Source organism: Pseudonaja textilis, chromosome 3 (assembly GCF_049901715.1).
Source record: "Pseudonaja textilis isolate UNSWEBS1 chromosome 3, rPseTex1.2, whole genome shotgun sequence".
In the NCBI taxonomy this organism is placed as follows: domain Eukaryota; kingdom Metazoa; phylum Chordata; class Lepidosauria; order Squamata; family Elapidae; genus Pseudonaja; species Pseudonaja textilis.
In genome coordinates this window covers 22,279,059-22,296,188 of record NC_141992.1, presented here as the reverse complement: position 1 = coordinate 22,296,188, position 17,130 = coordinate 22,279,059, and the positions used below count along the sequence as shown (strand labels likewise).

Here is a 17,130-nt window from a genome sequence, read left to right as displayed (position 1 = left end):
AAACCCTTTCCAAGCAAAATGGATGCAATGGTTGAGTTAGTTGATCTGAATCTGCGCTAAGACTTCCTTCCTTCCTTCCTTCCTTCCTTCCTTCCTTCCTTCCTTCCTTCCTTCCTTCCTACCTACCTACCTACCTACCTACCTACCTACCTACCTACCTATAGCTGTCCATGTTCCAAACATCTATCCACAAAAATAATCCTGTGAAAAGGTTAGGCTCAAAATCATCCAGTACCACCATTCGTGAGGGTAGACTTGAATTTGAGTCTCCTTTTAGTCCCTCAATTTATTCACTACTATGCTGGATATTGGATTAATGCTTTGGATCTTTGCTACGGATGAGATCTTCAACTACACTTCCATGTCTCTAGTTAAGCAAGATACAAGTCTGGAAGATGCCCCTATTGCAGGGGTGTTAAACTGGCGGCCCATGGGCCGGATGCATCTCATGCAGGCCACGCCCACCCCAGCTCCATGAAGGGAAAAAATGTGAAATGTCACGTAACGGTAACATGACGCAATGAATTTGGCACCCATGCCCTATTGGGAGGACAGTACAATCTATATTGGTTGGGATCTGCAAATATGAAAGCGTAGTGTTATTACTTGCTTCCATAACCATGAAGCATTCTGCCTTTAATAAAGACTTGAGTCCCAGCATCACTGATTTTTCTAGCTTTCAGTTCATGGTTAAGAGCTTCATGAAATTCAATCACAGATTTGCTAGCACAATAACCCTAAAACCCCTTTTTTAAATTGATAAACGCCTCGTACAATGCCTTGCAGGATCTCCTAAGCAAAGATCTGTTGCTTAGGATGGACTACAATCTGGGTCTCCCATCCTGGTCCAACATCTTAACCCAGTGTTTCTCAAATCTCAGCAACTTTTAACGTGCAAACTCCAACTCCCAGAATTCCCCAGCCAACCGCAGAGTTAAGAAACGCTGCTTTAATCATTCATTTCAAAGCATGCTGCTTCCTACCCTGCTCCTTTGAGTGTTTCCCATTCAACTTTTTCTGGGGACTTCAGGAAGGACTTAGTTTTCATTACCTTTCTTAAAATGTAGAACAGAATAAAGAACTTCACACGAGCAGTGTTTGGGGTTTTTTTTAAAAAAAGAAAAATGCTTATGTATTATAAGATTTTAATTTTTATGAGTACTTTGGTATGCAGTAGGATTGTGATTGCTCTGACAAGTAAACAAGATTTATACTGGACTCACAGCCCATTAAACCTATTGCCCTTGAATTAATTTAATGTCTTTCTCTATTTCTCTACTCTTTCTCTTTTTGACTGTGCAAAAACAATAGGATAACCCTAACAATAAACGATACGCTATCCCATAAAGTCTGTGTTCCTTACTAAAGGTATGTTTTCTATTGAACTTCGAGAAATATTCTTGAGTAAACGAACGCGACTGAGCTTTCAGGCAGAACAAATCCTTACGTATTTGCCGCGTTTTATCTAAACCGTGTTTGCCCCTTGCCATTCCAACGATTCACACCAATGCTGTATTCCAGCATGATTAAACCACGCAGTATAACGCAATAGGGGCACCTACAAACCAAAGTTGCAAAGCGAAAGCGCTGCTCTAAAATTTAAATCCTTCAAGCGGGATTTGTCCCCTCCCATAACAACCAGCTACCTCTCAAACAAAAGCACGGAAGTGTTAACCGTACACCAGGGCCTTTGAGAAACTACATTTCCCAAAATGCTTTGGGACAGACATGCGCACCAAGCTGCTCTAGTGTATATATAAAGACGCGACACGGACGCACGCGTTCTTTTTTGGGGATGCTTCGAGGCTGAGTAGGTGAGTCGTCCGTGGAGCTTGGCAATCCGCCGCCATCTGCCACGTTGTTCGTTGTTCGCGAGATTTTAGATTGCCTCACCGATTTCTCCTCTCTCCTTTTCTTTTTTTTCTCCCCAAATTATCCCGGTTTACTTTACTTTAAGATTATGCAAAATGGATTCAGGAGTCTTTCCCCTTGCCTCGTTCTTTCCCGGTACTCTTCTTCCCAGGCTGCGATCTTAAGCGCTTGAAGGTTTAATTTGGTGCTCGTGATGACTTGAGACTTTTTTCCCCATCTGAGCGGAAATGTTGAATTCTTTGTTATTAGCCAGAACTCGTCTGACTGCACCAATTGTACCGTGGGGAGGAAGAAGGGGGCTGGCTGGGAATTGATAACACTTTGCTTTCGCTAGGATGTGGAATAATGCTTCTGTCTTGGATCTCTTCCTGTTTCAGGCAAGAAAAGAACTCAGTGAAGGATGAAAGGTGAAAGCTCTTGCAAAACTCTCCAAGTTGAAAGATGTGGAATCACCTAAACTGCCATTATGGGTTCTGTGGTGAACATTTTTTTAAAAAAGGGACATGTGAGTTTCTTATGCTTATTTTTAGTTGGATGCAGAAACATGTTACCATCTTATACCAGTGAAGGGCGAACGATCCACATGGGAATTGTTGACTCCTGGCCACTGCCTATACTCAGCCCTGCAGTCTTGAAAAGTTGGCTTAGGAATTTTTGAGAATTGAAGCCCATGCATCTTAAAGTTGCCACGGTTGTGAAACACTGATGTGAAGAATGGCCCTAAACCATTCAGTAGGTGGATGGCATGGAGGCATGCACTGCCAAGTACTTTAGAGATAACGTTAATTTTTACATTTTGGGTTGCTGAAATTTCCATAGGAATTCTTTTCAAAAGCGATCTGGAAAATAGAATGCATTGGTAGATAACTATTTTAATTAAAAATAAGCTACCCGTAAATTGTTTCTTACATTTCATTTCTTTGTGAAGGCTAGATTAGCAAATAGGGGGGAAACTTTGAGACAAGGAAACTACAGTTATGGTTGCAAATACCCTGGGGATATTCCCTTCTCTAATGTGCCTTTAGAGCTGATGTGTATGATGACTGAAGCTTTTTTCCCCATCAGAGCGATACTGTTGATCTTACTGTATTAGCCAGTCCTTTGTCTGATACATCAGCTGGGGTGTACCTGTTTATTTTACCCCAGGAAGACAGCCTATAATGTAACTAATGGGTCTTCTGTGCCATTTTAGGATTCAAAAGAATCAATGAAATAACAGAATTCTTGCACTAGATGGATGAAAAAGAGGAGTCATGTAAACCTAAGAAAAATTGAGCTGTTTGTTTCAAGTGCATCCAGTAAATATAGAGGTAAGAATGTCTTAAGTTATTATGTACTTATTAAAAGTAATCTCAGTATCCTGTTTCAGGATACTGGAACATGCAGAAGGACTCTAAAATGTTACATTTCCCTCCTGGGCATTTCTGTTCTGATTGGTGATTTTCAAGACAATTTAGTTTTAGAACAATTTTCAAACTAGAATGGTGATGTTGACCTGCTCCTAGAGGAAATAGCATTTTGGAGTTCTTTGGAATTGAATGCTTTGCATTTCCCTATATAATGACTTTGTTGGAGACTGTACCATAGAATACCCTGGAGGAGCAAATTCTGTCTTTCCCGGGACCCTCCTGGGAGAACACAACTTCACAGATAAAGACTCTAAAATGTGCAGTATATTAATTATTTGGTCAACCTTGTTTTAAAGGTTTTGGAAAGGCTACATTACTTTTTTTTGGGGGGAGTGTTTAAAAAATGACAGATATTTAAAGCTTCAAGTTGGATGAATGCACTTTGAGAAAATGTGGGTGGAAAGAACTTGGAAATTCTAGTTGATAAAATTGGTTCATAAAGCTGACTAAGGTGCACACATTTGTTGTAAATTGACTGAAAATGCATCATTATTCAACATTTCCTTAGTTCTCTGCCGAGAACTGTATCAGTGAATGGAAAAAGATATAAGCCATGGTTTGGTTGTGGCTTGCTTGAACTGCCCATTGTTTGGCAATGTGATGTGTTCCAGATGTTAGGCTTTTACTCATTAGCTACAGTCAGTATGGGCAGTACTGGGAAGTTTCCCACTCATGATTTAAACTGCTTAGCATTTGTGTAAGCTTGCACCTGGTAGGAACTGTTGGGCATTCAAACAAAGCTTTCATTTACTCAGAAGAAAAAGTAAAGTTAATGAGCCTGGGACTCATATGCTAAACTGTGGTGCAGTGTTGCATGTAAAATAACTTCAATTATAAAATTGTGTTACTTTGATCTAGGAGCTTGACTGCAGTTGCCAGATTTGTGTACTTTTAAAAACTGCCATAGAACTTAATCAGACTATATAATTGAAAGGATGAAAAAATAGTTATTCTATGTGATTGTCTCCTATCAAGCGTGCTTTGAAGTCAAGTATACTCTTAAGACAAAGGGGACTGCAAAACATTTAGCTCAGTGGTACATGATGACTATTCCTTTTTTCCCCATCATATCGACTCTGCTGATCAAGCATGTATTCTAGCCAAATAGCCTGATTCCACTGATGTTCAGGTCTTAATGTTGTACATTTTATATTTGAAGCCAGAAGCCAGATGTAAATCTTCATTCATGTGGCTTACTATTTTTCAGGAGAGTGGTACTTGGCTTGAAGCACTGGTGATGAAAGAAGCTGCATTACATTTTTCTGGGATTGCTAGTCCAGAAAGGTTTGTTTTACTTAGCATACAAATGTGTGGATTCCTACCTTTTCTGTAGAATTACTTTGGAACAGTATACATTGTATCTTTAAAGTATCCCCTGTATGTATGATGGGCTACCATATCTCATTTGATACAGATAATGGTGCTTTTAGTGGTCATAATCAACTCTAGCACCACACATAACCTGGGCTGACATTTAGCTATACAATCTTGTACTGTAGGAAGTAAGCACCCACCCCTCTCCTAGAAAAATGAAATATCCTGGGAAATATTAAAAAGGCAGAATATATCCTCTAAAAAGAGTAGAAACTCAGAAGCAGAAACTCACCTCAAAAGTAGAAGCTCACCTCCACCTTTGTTAATGGGTGGGCTGTTAAGGCCTGGGCCAGAATACCTTGCATAACAAAGATCTCCAGGTAAAACTATGGCAATTGCCCAAAGCCCTTTCAGTGCATCATCATCCAGCAAGGCTCAACCAAGGACAGCCTACAGAGTTGCCCCTGCATGGCCCCATGGGGGTCTGACAACCAATCGGAATACAAGTTCCAATTTAAATTCCAGCAAAGGTTATAAAACCCAGGCAGCCTCAGCATATCGGCCCTTCTTGACCTTCTCACCTTGAACCATGTGATCATCCTTTTCACTGTGGAGCTTCAAGCTGTGTGGTCCTGCTGTCCACCATTAAACCATCTTTCCAAGTAGCCTCCATGTTTCCAGTGTCTTTTTCCCCACTTAGAACTGAACCCAGAAGGATATTTCTTCCAACAGTACTATCCTTACTTTATCTTGATATGTGAACAAACTGGTGTGGGTAGTTCAACAAACTGATAGAACAAGCCATGCATATGGGAATTGGGCACTTAAGTTGTTGGTGGAAAGCGTTTAGGGTTTTTATTCATTTCTGCTACCTTAAACTCATTCTGAACATTTTTTTTTCTTTTAACAGATTCTCAACTGCCATGTGATACTAATGAGCAGCATGTTGAGTGACTGGAAATTAATTTGAATTAAATGGAGTTGATACTCAATAAATACTTTTATTTGTACTATAACAACATTAAATGGTGTAAGTTTTCAATGGAAAACAAACTCAGGTTTTTTTTTTCTCTGCTGAGGCAGGTTCTCAGTTCATGCATTTATAACTGGCTCCATATGAGCAGGGGCTGTAGTTTGTTGGGATAGTTAACAAAGGATGTATCTTGGTAGGACAATTTGTACTGTAGTATCCCTACTGTATGACATCAAGTAACAGAACCGTGGAACAATTGAGTAAAAGTAGGCTGATATTTAAGCTATGATCCCACATTTCTTATATTTATTAGATATCTTTTTCATCCAAGAGCTCAAGACACCATACACAGTGCTTTCTCTCATTTCCCCCCAGTGTTATAGGTTGGACTGAGAATGATTGGCCCAGTCATCCATTCAGCTGCTGAAGAAAGTGAGCTAGAATCTGGTGCCAGTTCAGCATCTGAATCTCTGATAAGATGAGCTCTTGGTTACACAACTGATAAAACATAACATAACTAGTAACCGAGAACTTTGCAGGAGGGAATGTTGAAATGACAGCATTTGCATATTAAGCTGGAATGGTGTCCTGATGTAAATCAATGGTAGTCAAGGTTGGAAGATATATTTATTCCAATTTATACAGCTGCCCATCTAATAAATGACTGGGTAGCTTACAGACAGATGTTAGTCTGCCCAGGTGCCTTGAGAATTTTTTTTTCTCCTGATGTGTATGAGCCAGACTGCAACATTATGCATGGCAGATACCCAAAGTATGGGCTATTTGTGTTCCTGGAGGAACATGCGTGCCCGTTCTTTGCACTGGTCTGAGATGCTGCATTGGGTAATATTGCTGAGACTTTGCTGTAACCAGCCCTCTGGGTATGAGGAGGATTGGAGCTTAATTGCCATTCATGTTCACAAGGAAGCTGACAAAATAAGATCTGTTTTTACATACATGCATCCAATGCAATCAGTGGATTATAGCAGTGGCTGCCAACAGTGGGTAGCAGAGATCAGTGGAGAAAGGTTTTTCCACAGACTGGAGGAGCATGGTTTCATGGGCTGCCTGCATCCTGCAGATGGGGCTTCACTTGTTTGCGTGGTCTGGTTTCTGGCATGCTACAGCCTGCTGTTGGTGGGAGGGAGGGGTTGGGGAACCCCTGGATTAGAGGATGAGCTAATCATTGGGCTGAGTTAAATGTAGCCTTACTGAATGCAGTTAAATGCATCCTTAGTGAAGCAGGAAACTTTAGTTTCTACAATTCTAAAGCAGCTGTATGATAGTCAACAGTATCATTAGCTTTCCCTTTATACAATTTAAATTTTATACCCTGCTTTTTGATGGGTAGAAGTGGTTTAATAATACAGTATACAGAAACCTGCGCAGCAACACAACTTAATTTTCAGTTATCCAGAGACATCAAATTTGTGATCTTCCTAGGACACAAAGACCCAATTGTCTTCTCTCTTGGCTGTTGGCTGTCTTATTCTTTGCAAATCCAGGGATCTTTTTCAGACGAAAGTACTGCACCATTTCTGGTGGGTTTTTGCTCCTTCAAGAGGGTTTTCTCGGGTTCAGAAAAAGGTTTATATTACTGCACATTTCCACCACACTTTATGCCTTTGGAAGAGTTTTGACATCAGGTTAGACAGCTGAAAAGTTTCCTTCTCTGATCGCTGATCACAATTAACTTTATTGCTTCAAAATTACCATCTTGTTTGTAAGTAGGTGTTATTTAAATGTATTCTAGAAAATTTAGCTCTCCTTCATAAGATTTCAGCCCTCAAGGTGTAGGTCAAGATTCATCTGTCAACATTTACATAAATGGTTAAAGCTCGCATAATGTGATACTTCTCAGCAATTTTTAAAATGTGTGTACTTCCAAGTCTCAGAATTCCAGGACTGGCTGGGATTTGAAATTAAAAAGTCATTTTTCCTTAGAAAAGGTAGGATTTAGAGATAATTTACGACTTCGAAAATATCTGAAAAATTTTTGAGTTTGCCTTTGGCTAACTTTGCTTAATTACTGTATGATTAACTCAACCATGGCAAAAATGTTGGCTGTTCAGACGTGGGAACAAAGTAAATGATTCATGCATGTAGGTACTTTGTAGAGAAAATTTTTAAATAATTACATTCACAAGGATATATTTAAATAGATTTAGTTACATAAGTGTGTACCTCTTGCATCAGACAAAGTTCAGTGGGGTTTCTTTTCTGGCTTTATCTTAAAGAGCTGCTGAATTCAAAAACGGACTTATATCTTAGCTTGATGCTGCCCCAATATGAATTATGCAATTAAGATAAATCCTGAAGACCTGTATGCCTGCTTTTTACCTTTGTTTTGGCTTTGCATTTTTGTGTTAGGACTTCAGAGGGTGCTGTTTGCCCACTTTTTGCTCGGATGCAAAGAGCATTTACCTCAGGCTTTCACATGCATTTTTTTTTATTTGAATGGGAGACATAATTGGTTTATTTATAACGTGTGTATGTTTTTACTTTGTTAATGGAGCACACCCATTTACTGCATATCCTTTAAATCAGGGGTCTCCAAACTTAGCCAAGTTTAAGACTTGTGGACTTCAACTCCCAGAATTCCTCAGCCAGCTTTGCTGAGACTTCAGCTCTGGGAGTTGAAGTCTGCAAATCTTAAAGTTGCCAAGGTTGGAGACCCCTGATTTAAATTGAAGCATGAAAACTATTTTAGGTTTCAATGGATAATTCAAAGCTATTCCATCTCTGGAAGAGGTTTCTTTGCAAGTACAAGGCATTTTTTTTAGAATAGAATAGAATTCTTTATTGGCCAAGTATGATTGGACACAAGGAATTTTTCTTGGTGCAGGTGCTTTCAGTGTACATTAAAAAAAGATGCATTCATTCAAAGAGTCAAGAATCATCATGTACAACACTTAATAGTCATGGGGTACAATAAGCAATCAAATCATACTAGGAAACAGTCAATATAAATTGTAAGGATACAAGCGACAAAGTTACAGTCATACAGTCAAAAGTGGGAGAGGATGGGTGATAAGGAGTGATCAAAAGATTAATAGTAATAGTAATGCAGACTTTGTAATAGTTGGACAGTGTTGAGGGAATTGTTTAGCAAAGTTCGCATTCAGGGGGGAAAACTTGTGTCTAGTTCTGGTGTGCAGTGCTCTATAGCATCATTTTCAGGATAGGAGTTGAAATAGTTTATATGTCCGGGATGTGAGGGGTCTGTAAATATTTTCACATACAAGTCCTCGATTGAAGGCAGATTAGTATTGGTTTTTTTTCTGCAGTCCTAATTATCCTCTGAAGTATGTATCTGTCTTGTTGGGTTGCAGAACCAAACCAGACTGTTATAGAGGTGCAGATGACAGACTCAATAATTCCTCTGTAGAACTGATAATTCCTCTGTAGTTAATTCCTTTATAGGTAGTCAAGAATTTATGTTGCTAAGCAAGGCAGTTAAGTGAGTCACACCCATGAAAATAAATCTGGGCTAGTGACCAGCTTTGCAGATGAGGTATGGGGCTATGATACAAGTAGCATGCTTCCAGTAATTCAAAAAAAATGTGGTTCTTGACTCCCTAGTATGGATCACATGTTGTCAAAACCATTATAAAGATTAGTGGTTTCCTAAACCAGGCATATTTTGGAAAGAAGGACATTTTACAGATTCAGACTCCATTCTTGTAAAAAATATCAACCCGCAACTGTCAACACATACAAAAGAAAAAGAGCCTGTATCATATTGCAAAAGAGCTTGTCAGTGGTTCTTCCTTAAGAATGTCAGAAAAGGAAGAGGAATTAAAGAGCCTCCTGATGAGAGTGAAAGGAGAATGCAAAAATTGGCTTGAAACTCAACATTAAAAAAGCTTAAGATCATGGCATCCTGTCCCATCACTTCCTTGCAACTAGAAGGGAAAGAAATGATAATGACCAATTTTATTTTCATGGGTGCCAAGATCCCTGCAGATGGTGACTGCAGCCATAAAATTAAAAACAGCCTTGTTGACAAAATATGTATACATACACTGGTTTTCTCAGTAGTAATGTATGGTTGTGAGACTTGGACCACAGAGAAGGTGGAGCCCTGAAGAATTGATGCTTTTGAATTGTAGTTCTGGAAAAGATACTTAAGAGTCCCTTGGACTGCAAGATGATCAAACAAGTCAATTCTAAAGAAAATCAGCCTTCTTTGGAAGGACAAATAGTGAAACAAGCTCAAGTATTTTGGCCACCAAATGAGAAGAGTGGAGTCACTGGGAAAAACCTTAATGTTGGAAAAGATTGAAGGCAAAGAGGATGTTAGTGTCATTGACACAATGAACATGAATTTGGGCAAACTCCAAAAGGCAGTGAAAAATGAGCCTGGTGTACTATGGGGTCATGAAGAGCCAGACATTTAGTAACTAAACAATTGGTCAGCAGTAGGCATGACTTAGTAATGAGTTTTGTAATAAAGGGGGCTTCCTTGTCTCACCCCTCTTCAGCACAGAGAACAAGATATGCAAACTTCTGTTGGGCGGGTTTTGGTGATTCCGTGCACAAGTGAGTGGAGTTTAATTCTTCATGACTGCTTAGATTTTGTGTGAACATTCTCAGAATTGGGTAACTAGGTTTCAGTCACACTTTGTGTTCCCACATTCTAAACCTCCCACTGATTCTGGATTTAAATTGAGGGATAATAAAAAGTTTGAACTAAAGATCGAGGGTGGGGTGGGAATAATGTTGACTGTCTTCCAAAGAATCCAATATCTCCACGTTGGTTTTTTGCTGATTTCTCTATTGGCATTCATAGGAATACATGGGTTCACATAATGACCACAGTACTCACTAAATGACAAGGCGATGAGGGCTGAGATAGTGCCAGTCTTTGAACCCACCAAACATCCATCCAACTTCACCAGGAATAACTTCCCATTATACTTCAACTGTGTTTTCCTTGGGTCTCGTCATCATCTCTCCAAAGTCTCCACTTTTACACTTTTAATGCCTTTTAGGCGGGAAATTGGATGGGAAAAGTCATGAGAACACACATGAAAGTCCTGCTGGCACAGGAATTCTGGGAGTTGAAGTCCGCAAGTCATAATGGGGCTTAGTTCCCCAGCTCTATTCCAGGGAGTCAGGCCATTCAGCAAATTGCGGCCTCCTCCCTCACCCCATGGTAATCTTCATGTCATCTTGCTTAGAAATTGTTATTACTGAAACCTAAAGTGAGCAGGGGAGGAGGGCTCCCTGGGTGAATTTCTTTGCTATGTTCGCCATAGATAACATAAAAAGCTGTTCAAATTTCTCAGCAGTATTACATTTATAAAGAGCTAAATAAAGGGAGATTTCTGGGTATGTGACAAAAAGCACATTTCTCAAGTGTTTTTCATTGTGCGGGATTTCCTGCATTTGTTAGCATTTTTGAAAATGTCCAGCCTGTTTCCGTTCTTGTTGCTGTTTTTCTGAGACTCTCCTTAGTGCACCTTTTCTACAAAGGGTGGTAATGATAGAATTAAATAAGTTTGCTAAAGTTGTATAGCATCATTAATTTATATGCATACAAATATTACACACACACACAGGTCTGTATGTATACCAGAGGTGGTATTCAGCAGGTTCTGACCAGTTCTGGAGAACTGGTAGTGGAAATTTTGAGTAGTTTGGAATACCACCTCTGACTGGCCCCGTCCCCATCTATTCTCTCCCTCCTGAGTCTCAGCTGATTGGCTGGGTCTTCTTTTGTTGCCCTGCACAGGAGAATAGAGCTGGAAAGCAGGTTAGTGGGGTGGGGATTGGGGATTTTACAGTATCCTTCTGTCAAGCCACACCACGACCACCAAGCCATGCCCACAGAACCACTAGTAAAAAAATTTGAATTCCACTACTGGTGTATACATACACTTATACAATCACCTTTGAGTCAGCATTGAATGCTGGTGACTGCCTGGACAACTCCCTGCAGTTTTCTTAGCAAGATTTCGGGAGGAGTTTTCCCTTGCTTCCTTCCTACAGCTAAGAGAAAGTGACCCAAGATCACCCAGCTGATTTTGTGCTTCAGGCAGAATTGGAATTCCTGGTTTCCCAGCTGATCCCTTAACAACAATACCAAATCATCTTTCCATAGTTGCCCTATATTACATTGTGTTATTTTCCTGATCCTCGTACAACTTCTAGGGGCAGAGGAGGTCGCCTGTAGCACCATGTTTGTTTTAAGGGCTATACAGAATTTCTTGCAGTCTACATAGTCAGAAATCTCGATATAATCAGTAAAACAGAGGTGCCTTTTTGAAACCTTGCCATTTCCATTATTTGAGTGTGTTGGGTATATGGATACTCCAACTGGTTTGGGTGAATAAATATATGAACCTAGGATTAAGTGCTATGTAGCTTTAAGCACAAGAAACTGCAATGTCATTGTGGGTGCGGTTGCAGGCAGCCATATAGGTAGAGGGGAAACGTAATATCCCCGGCTTCTGGATGCAACTGTCTGAGTCCGGCTTCTGGATGCAACTGTCTGAGTCCGGCTTCTGGATGCAACTGTCTGAGTCCCCGGCTTCTGGATGCAACTGTCTGAGTCCTGCTACTGGATGCACCTGGTTACTGTTCCTGGTCTGCTGTCTGCTGGAACGTCTATCTGCTGACTTTTGGAGGCTACTGTGCCAGATACCATTTCACCTGAACACAAGGACTGTTTGACTGGTGAGCTGTGGATTCAGCATTAGTACTTGAGAGAAAGGTATCATATGGAGAAGATTACAAGCAGATAAGAACATTGTATTTACTGTTAATGGACTTGATAACTGGACTGATAAACTGGATACTTACATATGGACTGAATGACTATTCTTAATCTCTGTATGAATTAAATACCTATTTAAACCACAAACAGTGTATTTGTCTCAAGTGTGTGTATACTCTAGGGCCCAGCCTCACTCTCATTTGGCTGCCTGGCTTGACTGCTGCTGTGCACTCTGCTAGGGGGTTTATCCCCAAATACTAACATTGGTTATGGGCCCAGCAGTGTGCACAGTCTAGCTAACCAGGTTTTAGCAGTGAGAGTTTTGGTCAAGAGTTACACATTGCTGTAAAGACAAACTGTTTGTTAAATAGTTATTTTTCTGCAGAGCAATGGCACAAGTAAATTTGCCAAGTCTGTCCATGATAGCCAGACTAGATGGAACAAACTATGTTTCATGGTCAATGAAATGTAGTTTACTGCTACGAAGAGAAGGTTTGTGGGACATAATAACAAACCCACCAGATGTATCAAACTTAAATCCTAATGATGAAGAGGATTATAAACTGATACAGGACTATGAAAGAAAGAATGAGCAGGCTTTGTGCATCATAGGTCTCACCCTGTCTGACCAGCAACTCATTCATATCCGAGGAGTGGAAAATGCTGCAGACTGTTGGGATAGTCTTAAAAGGATTTATGTTCGAGACAGTGTAGGACCTCATATCAATCTTACACGGAAGCTGTTTAGAACACATCTTGAGATAAATGGAGATATGTTGACTCATTTAAACTGTATGAAAAGCATTTTTCAACAACTGCAAGAAAAGGAGCTTGTATTTAATGAGTTGCAGCAAGTATACATCATATTGTCTTCTCTGGATCGAAGCTATGATGATTTTGTGACTGCCTTAGAGGTATTGCCAAAAGACAGTTTATCAGTAACTGAGATAACCGGCCGGCTATTAGAGGAAGCCAGGAGAAGGAGTGAACATGAACAGCTGAGGGAAGATAAACATAACGAAGAGAAATTATCTTCAAAGCCTGATAGAAACCAGCTGTGTAAAGTAAAGCACCCGGAAGAAGAGAAGTTATCTTCAACGGCATACACAATTAAAAAGTGTTTTAATTGTGGAGGCAGAGGACATTTGGCAAGATTCTGCAGAAAAGGAAAACGCCAGAATTTAAAGAAGCCAAAGAAATCCTTTGAACTGGCCATGTTTAGCAATTGTGATATTAAGAATAATAAGTGCACACTGGAAAGGGATAACAAAAAGGTAACTGCAGCTTTAAATGGAGCATTATGTGTCTTACATGATGGTAAGAAAGGGGAGGCACAAACTGTATTTAATAATACCAAGCCTCATGATGAATGTATCCATTTATTGCATAGGCGTTTGGGGCATGTGAATTTTAAAAAGCTAAAACGCACAGTTGAGTTATCTGAAGGTATAAGGTTAAAGCCCTGTGATAAGTATTTGCGTTGTAATGTCTGTTGTGAAGATAAGAGTAAAATATTGCCTGCAAATAGACTAAATGGTTTCAAAACTAAAGAACCTTTAGAAGTAGTATTTGCAGACATTATTGGTCCAAAGAAACCCAGCTTGGGGGGTGCTCGATATATATTGAGCATTATGGACCATTACTCTAGATATGGGTTTTGCTACCTAATGAAAAGCAAAACTGAAACATATCAACATTTCTTCAATTGGTTAAAGTTTGCAGAAAGGAAAAGCAAACGGCAACTGTTAACCTTGGTGACAGATAATGGCACGGAATTTGTTAATAGCAAATTCCAGAATAGGTTAAAGGCAGCTGGAATAGCTCATAAGACATCTGCACCATACAGACCACAACACAATGCATATATAGAAGGAAGAGGCCAAACATTGCAGGCGATGACCCGTACTATGTTAACTGATTCTAGGTTACCTGATTCTTTGTGGGGGGAGGCAACAATGTGTGCTAATCATTTATTAAATAATGTGGTTAACTCAACCACTGGTGAAATACCATTCACCATGTGGCATGGCAGGAAGCCTGATCTGAGTTACCTGCACACATTTGGTGCACCAGCATGGGTGCATATCCCTACACAACTCAGGCGTAAAGGGCAACATAGAGCTAAACAATTTTTCTTCGTTGGTTACCAAGCTAACCATAGGGCATATAGATTTTGGGAGAAAGGCACATCTAAAGTGTTATGTAGTGCCAATGCCCAATTTCTAGAGCACGTAGGATGGGATAAGTTAGAGCAGGATAGCAATAAAGAGGTGGTTATTGAATCCTACAGAAATCCCATTAAGTATCCCTGTAACTTTAAGAAAAATGTAAAGCGAGAAGTACAGGAAGAGATAGTGCCCATAGAAGAAGAAAAGGAAGAAATAGCTCAGCAAGATGAGGAAAAGGACCAAGTAGTAACACAAAGAAGTCCTCATACAAGCCCAGTAATACCCAGAAGGACTACACGTATTTCTAGACCGCCTGATAGATACCAGGCTAACACAGTGTGCCAGGAAAATAGAGTGCCATCTACTGTGGATGAGATAAATGATATCCTTCTAAAGAGAAAGAAAAGTGGTATGCAGCAATGAATAAGGAATTGAAGTCTCTGAAGGATATGAAGGTGTATGAAAACGTGAGATTACCTGTTAATGAAAAACCCATTGGCTGCAGATGGATTTTTAAAATAAAAACAGATAAGGATGGAAACACAATCCATAAGGCAAGGTTGGTAGCCCAAGGTTTTAGACAAAGTGCAAAAGACTATGATGAAGTATTTGCACCTAGTCTTAAAGCAGCAACTTTAAGGGCAGCATTAGTGTGGGCAGCAAGCAAGCAATATATAGTTAACCATTTAGATGTGGAAACTGCTTACTTGCATGCTCCACTAAGACATACTATATATATGAAAAGGCCTAATGGATTTAAAGGAAATAATAATGATAATGATTGTTGGTTATTAAAGAAGAGCCTCTATGGTCTTAAACAATCGGGCTATGAATGGAACCAGTATATTGTAAAGGAACTGACCAATATAGGATTTAAAGCTGGTTTAGCTGACCCATGTCTATTTAAGAGAGAAAAGAATGGGAAGATATCATTATTATTGTTGTTTACTGATGATATTGCTCTGATAACTAAGTCTAATGATGAAGCAAATGAAATAATTGCATCATTAGCCAAGAAAATAAAAATCAAGCAATTAGGTGAGATAAAGAGATATCTAGGTTTGAATATACTGAGAACACAGAAAGGGTATAAGATATCTCAGGAAGATAAGATATCTAAATTGCTAATGGATTATAAAATGGAACTTTGTAAGCCTGCAAAGACTCCAATGAGTCAGGATATTTGCAAAATGGATACACAAAGTCCCAAATGTGATAAGGAACTGTATCAATCTTTGATTGGCAGCTTATCATATATTAGCAATTGGTCAAGGCCAGATATTGCTTTTAGCATTAATCAGCTGGCAAGACACAATAATGACCCACTTCAGTGCCACTGGATAGCATTGAAAAGAATCCTAAGATATCTTAAAGGAACATTACACCATGCACTGTATTTAGAACCAAAAGGTGATCTCATATTGAGTGCTTATGCAGATGCTAGTTTTGCAGCAGAAAGAGATACAAGAAAGTCGACTTCAGGAACAGCCATAATGCTGGGTAAGACATTAATTGGCTGGAAGTCTATAAGGCAACAGCATATAAGTTTGTCTACTATGGAGGCAGAATTCTCCTGTTTATCTTTATTGTGTACTGAGTTGATTATGTACAAACAAATGTTGAAGGATATGGGTATAACTGTAAATTACCCTATAGTTGTACATGAAGATAATCAGGCAGCAATTAAAATGGCCACTAATATTGCAGTTAAAACGAGAAGTAAACATACAGATTTGAGGTATCTGAATGTAAGAGAATCTGTACAGAGTAAATTGATACAGCTGGAATACAGCATGTCGGAGGACAATGTAGCTGATCATTTTACTAAAGCCCAAGGTGCTATTAAGCATCTAGAGAGTTGTCAAAAATATGGGTTTAGAATGTAAAGGTTATATATTTATATCACCCAAAAGGGGAGAATGTTGGGTATATGGATACTCCAACTGGTTTGGGTGAATAAATATATGAACCTAGGATTAAGTGCTATGTAGCTTTAAGCACAAGAAACTGCAATGTCATTGTGGGTGCGGTTGCAGGCAGCCATATAGGTAGAGGGGAAACGTAATATCCCCGGCTTCTGGATGCAACTGTCTGAGTCCGGCTTCTGGATGCAACTGTCTGAGTCCGGCTTCTGGATGCAACTGTCTGAGTCCCCGGCTTCTGGATGCAACTGTCTGAGTCCTGCTACTGGATGCACCTGGTTACTGTTCCTGGTCTGCTGTCTGCTGGAACGTCTATCTGCTGACTTTTGGAGGCTACTGTGCCAGATACCATTTCACCTGAACACAAGGACTGTTTGACTGGTGAGCTGTGGATTCAGCGTTAGTACTTGAGAGAAAGGTATCATATGGAGAAGATTACAAGCAGATAAGAACATTGTATTTACTGTTAATGGACTTGATAACTGGACTGATAAACTGGATACTTACATATGGACTGAATGACTATTCTTAATCTCTGTATGAATTAAATACCTATTTAAACCACAAACAGTGTATTTGTCTCAAGTGTGTGTATACTCTAGGGCCCAGCCTCACTCTCATTTGGCTGCCTGGCTTGACTGCTGCTGTGCACTCTGCTAGGGGGTTTATCCCCAAACACTAACAGAGTGTTATCAATGTGATTCTGGATGGTTCTTCTGAATCTGGCTGATCTAAAATTTCTAATAGCCAT

At 39.7% G+C, this 17,130-nt stretch overlaps 1 long non-coding RNA gene and 3 other non-coding genes across 5 annotated transcripts; all 4 read left to right on the top strand.

The window, feature by feature from the left end:
* The first annotated feature begins 1,763 nt into the window (after positions 1–1,763).
* On the top strand, positions 1,764–5,621 carry LOC113434370 (uncharacterized). Of its 2 annotated transcripts, none has more exons than XR_003373798.2 (5): positions 1,764–1,814; positions 2,250–2,377; positions 3,065–3,182; positions 4,489–4,565; positions 5,506–5,621. It is a non-coding gene; the product is annotated as an uncharacterized LOC113434370 (long non-coding RNA). The 2 variants fall into 2 exon arrangements; XR_015742700.1 differs by lacking the exon at positions 1,764–1,814 and adding an exon at positions 1,986–2,007.
* On the top strand, positions 2,053–2,146 carry LOC113434562 (small nucleolar SNORD12/SNORD106). The gene has a single exon (XR_003373814.1). It is a non-coding gene; the product is annotated as a small nucleolar SNORD12/SNORD106 (small nucleolar RNA).
* Positions 2,899–2,990, top strand: LOC113434560 (small nucleolar SNORD12/SNORD106). Its single transcript, XR_003373812.1, has one exon. It is a non-coding gene; the product is annotated as a small nucleolar SNORD12/SNORD106 (small nucleolar RNA).
* On the top strand, positions 4,312–4,403 carry LOC113434561 (small nucleolar SNORD12/SNORD106). The gene has a single exon (XR_003373813.1). It is a non-coding gene; the product is annotated as a small nucleolar SNORD12/SNORD106 (small nucleolar RNA).
* Positions 5,622–17,130: the final 11,509 nt, after the last annotated feature.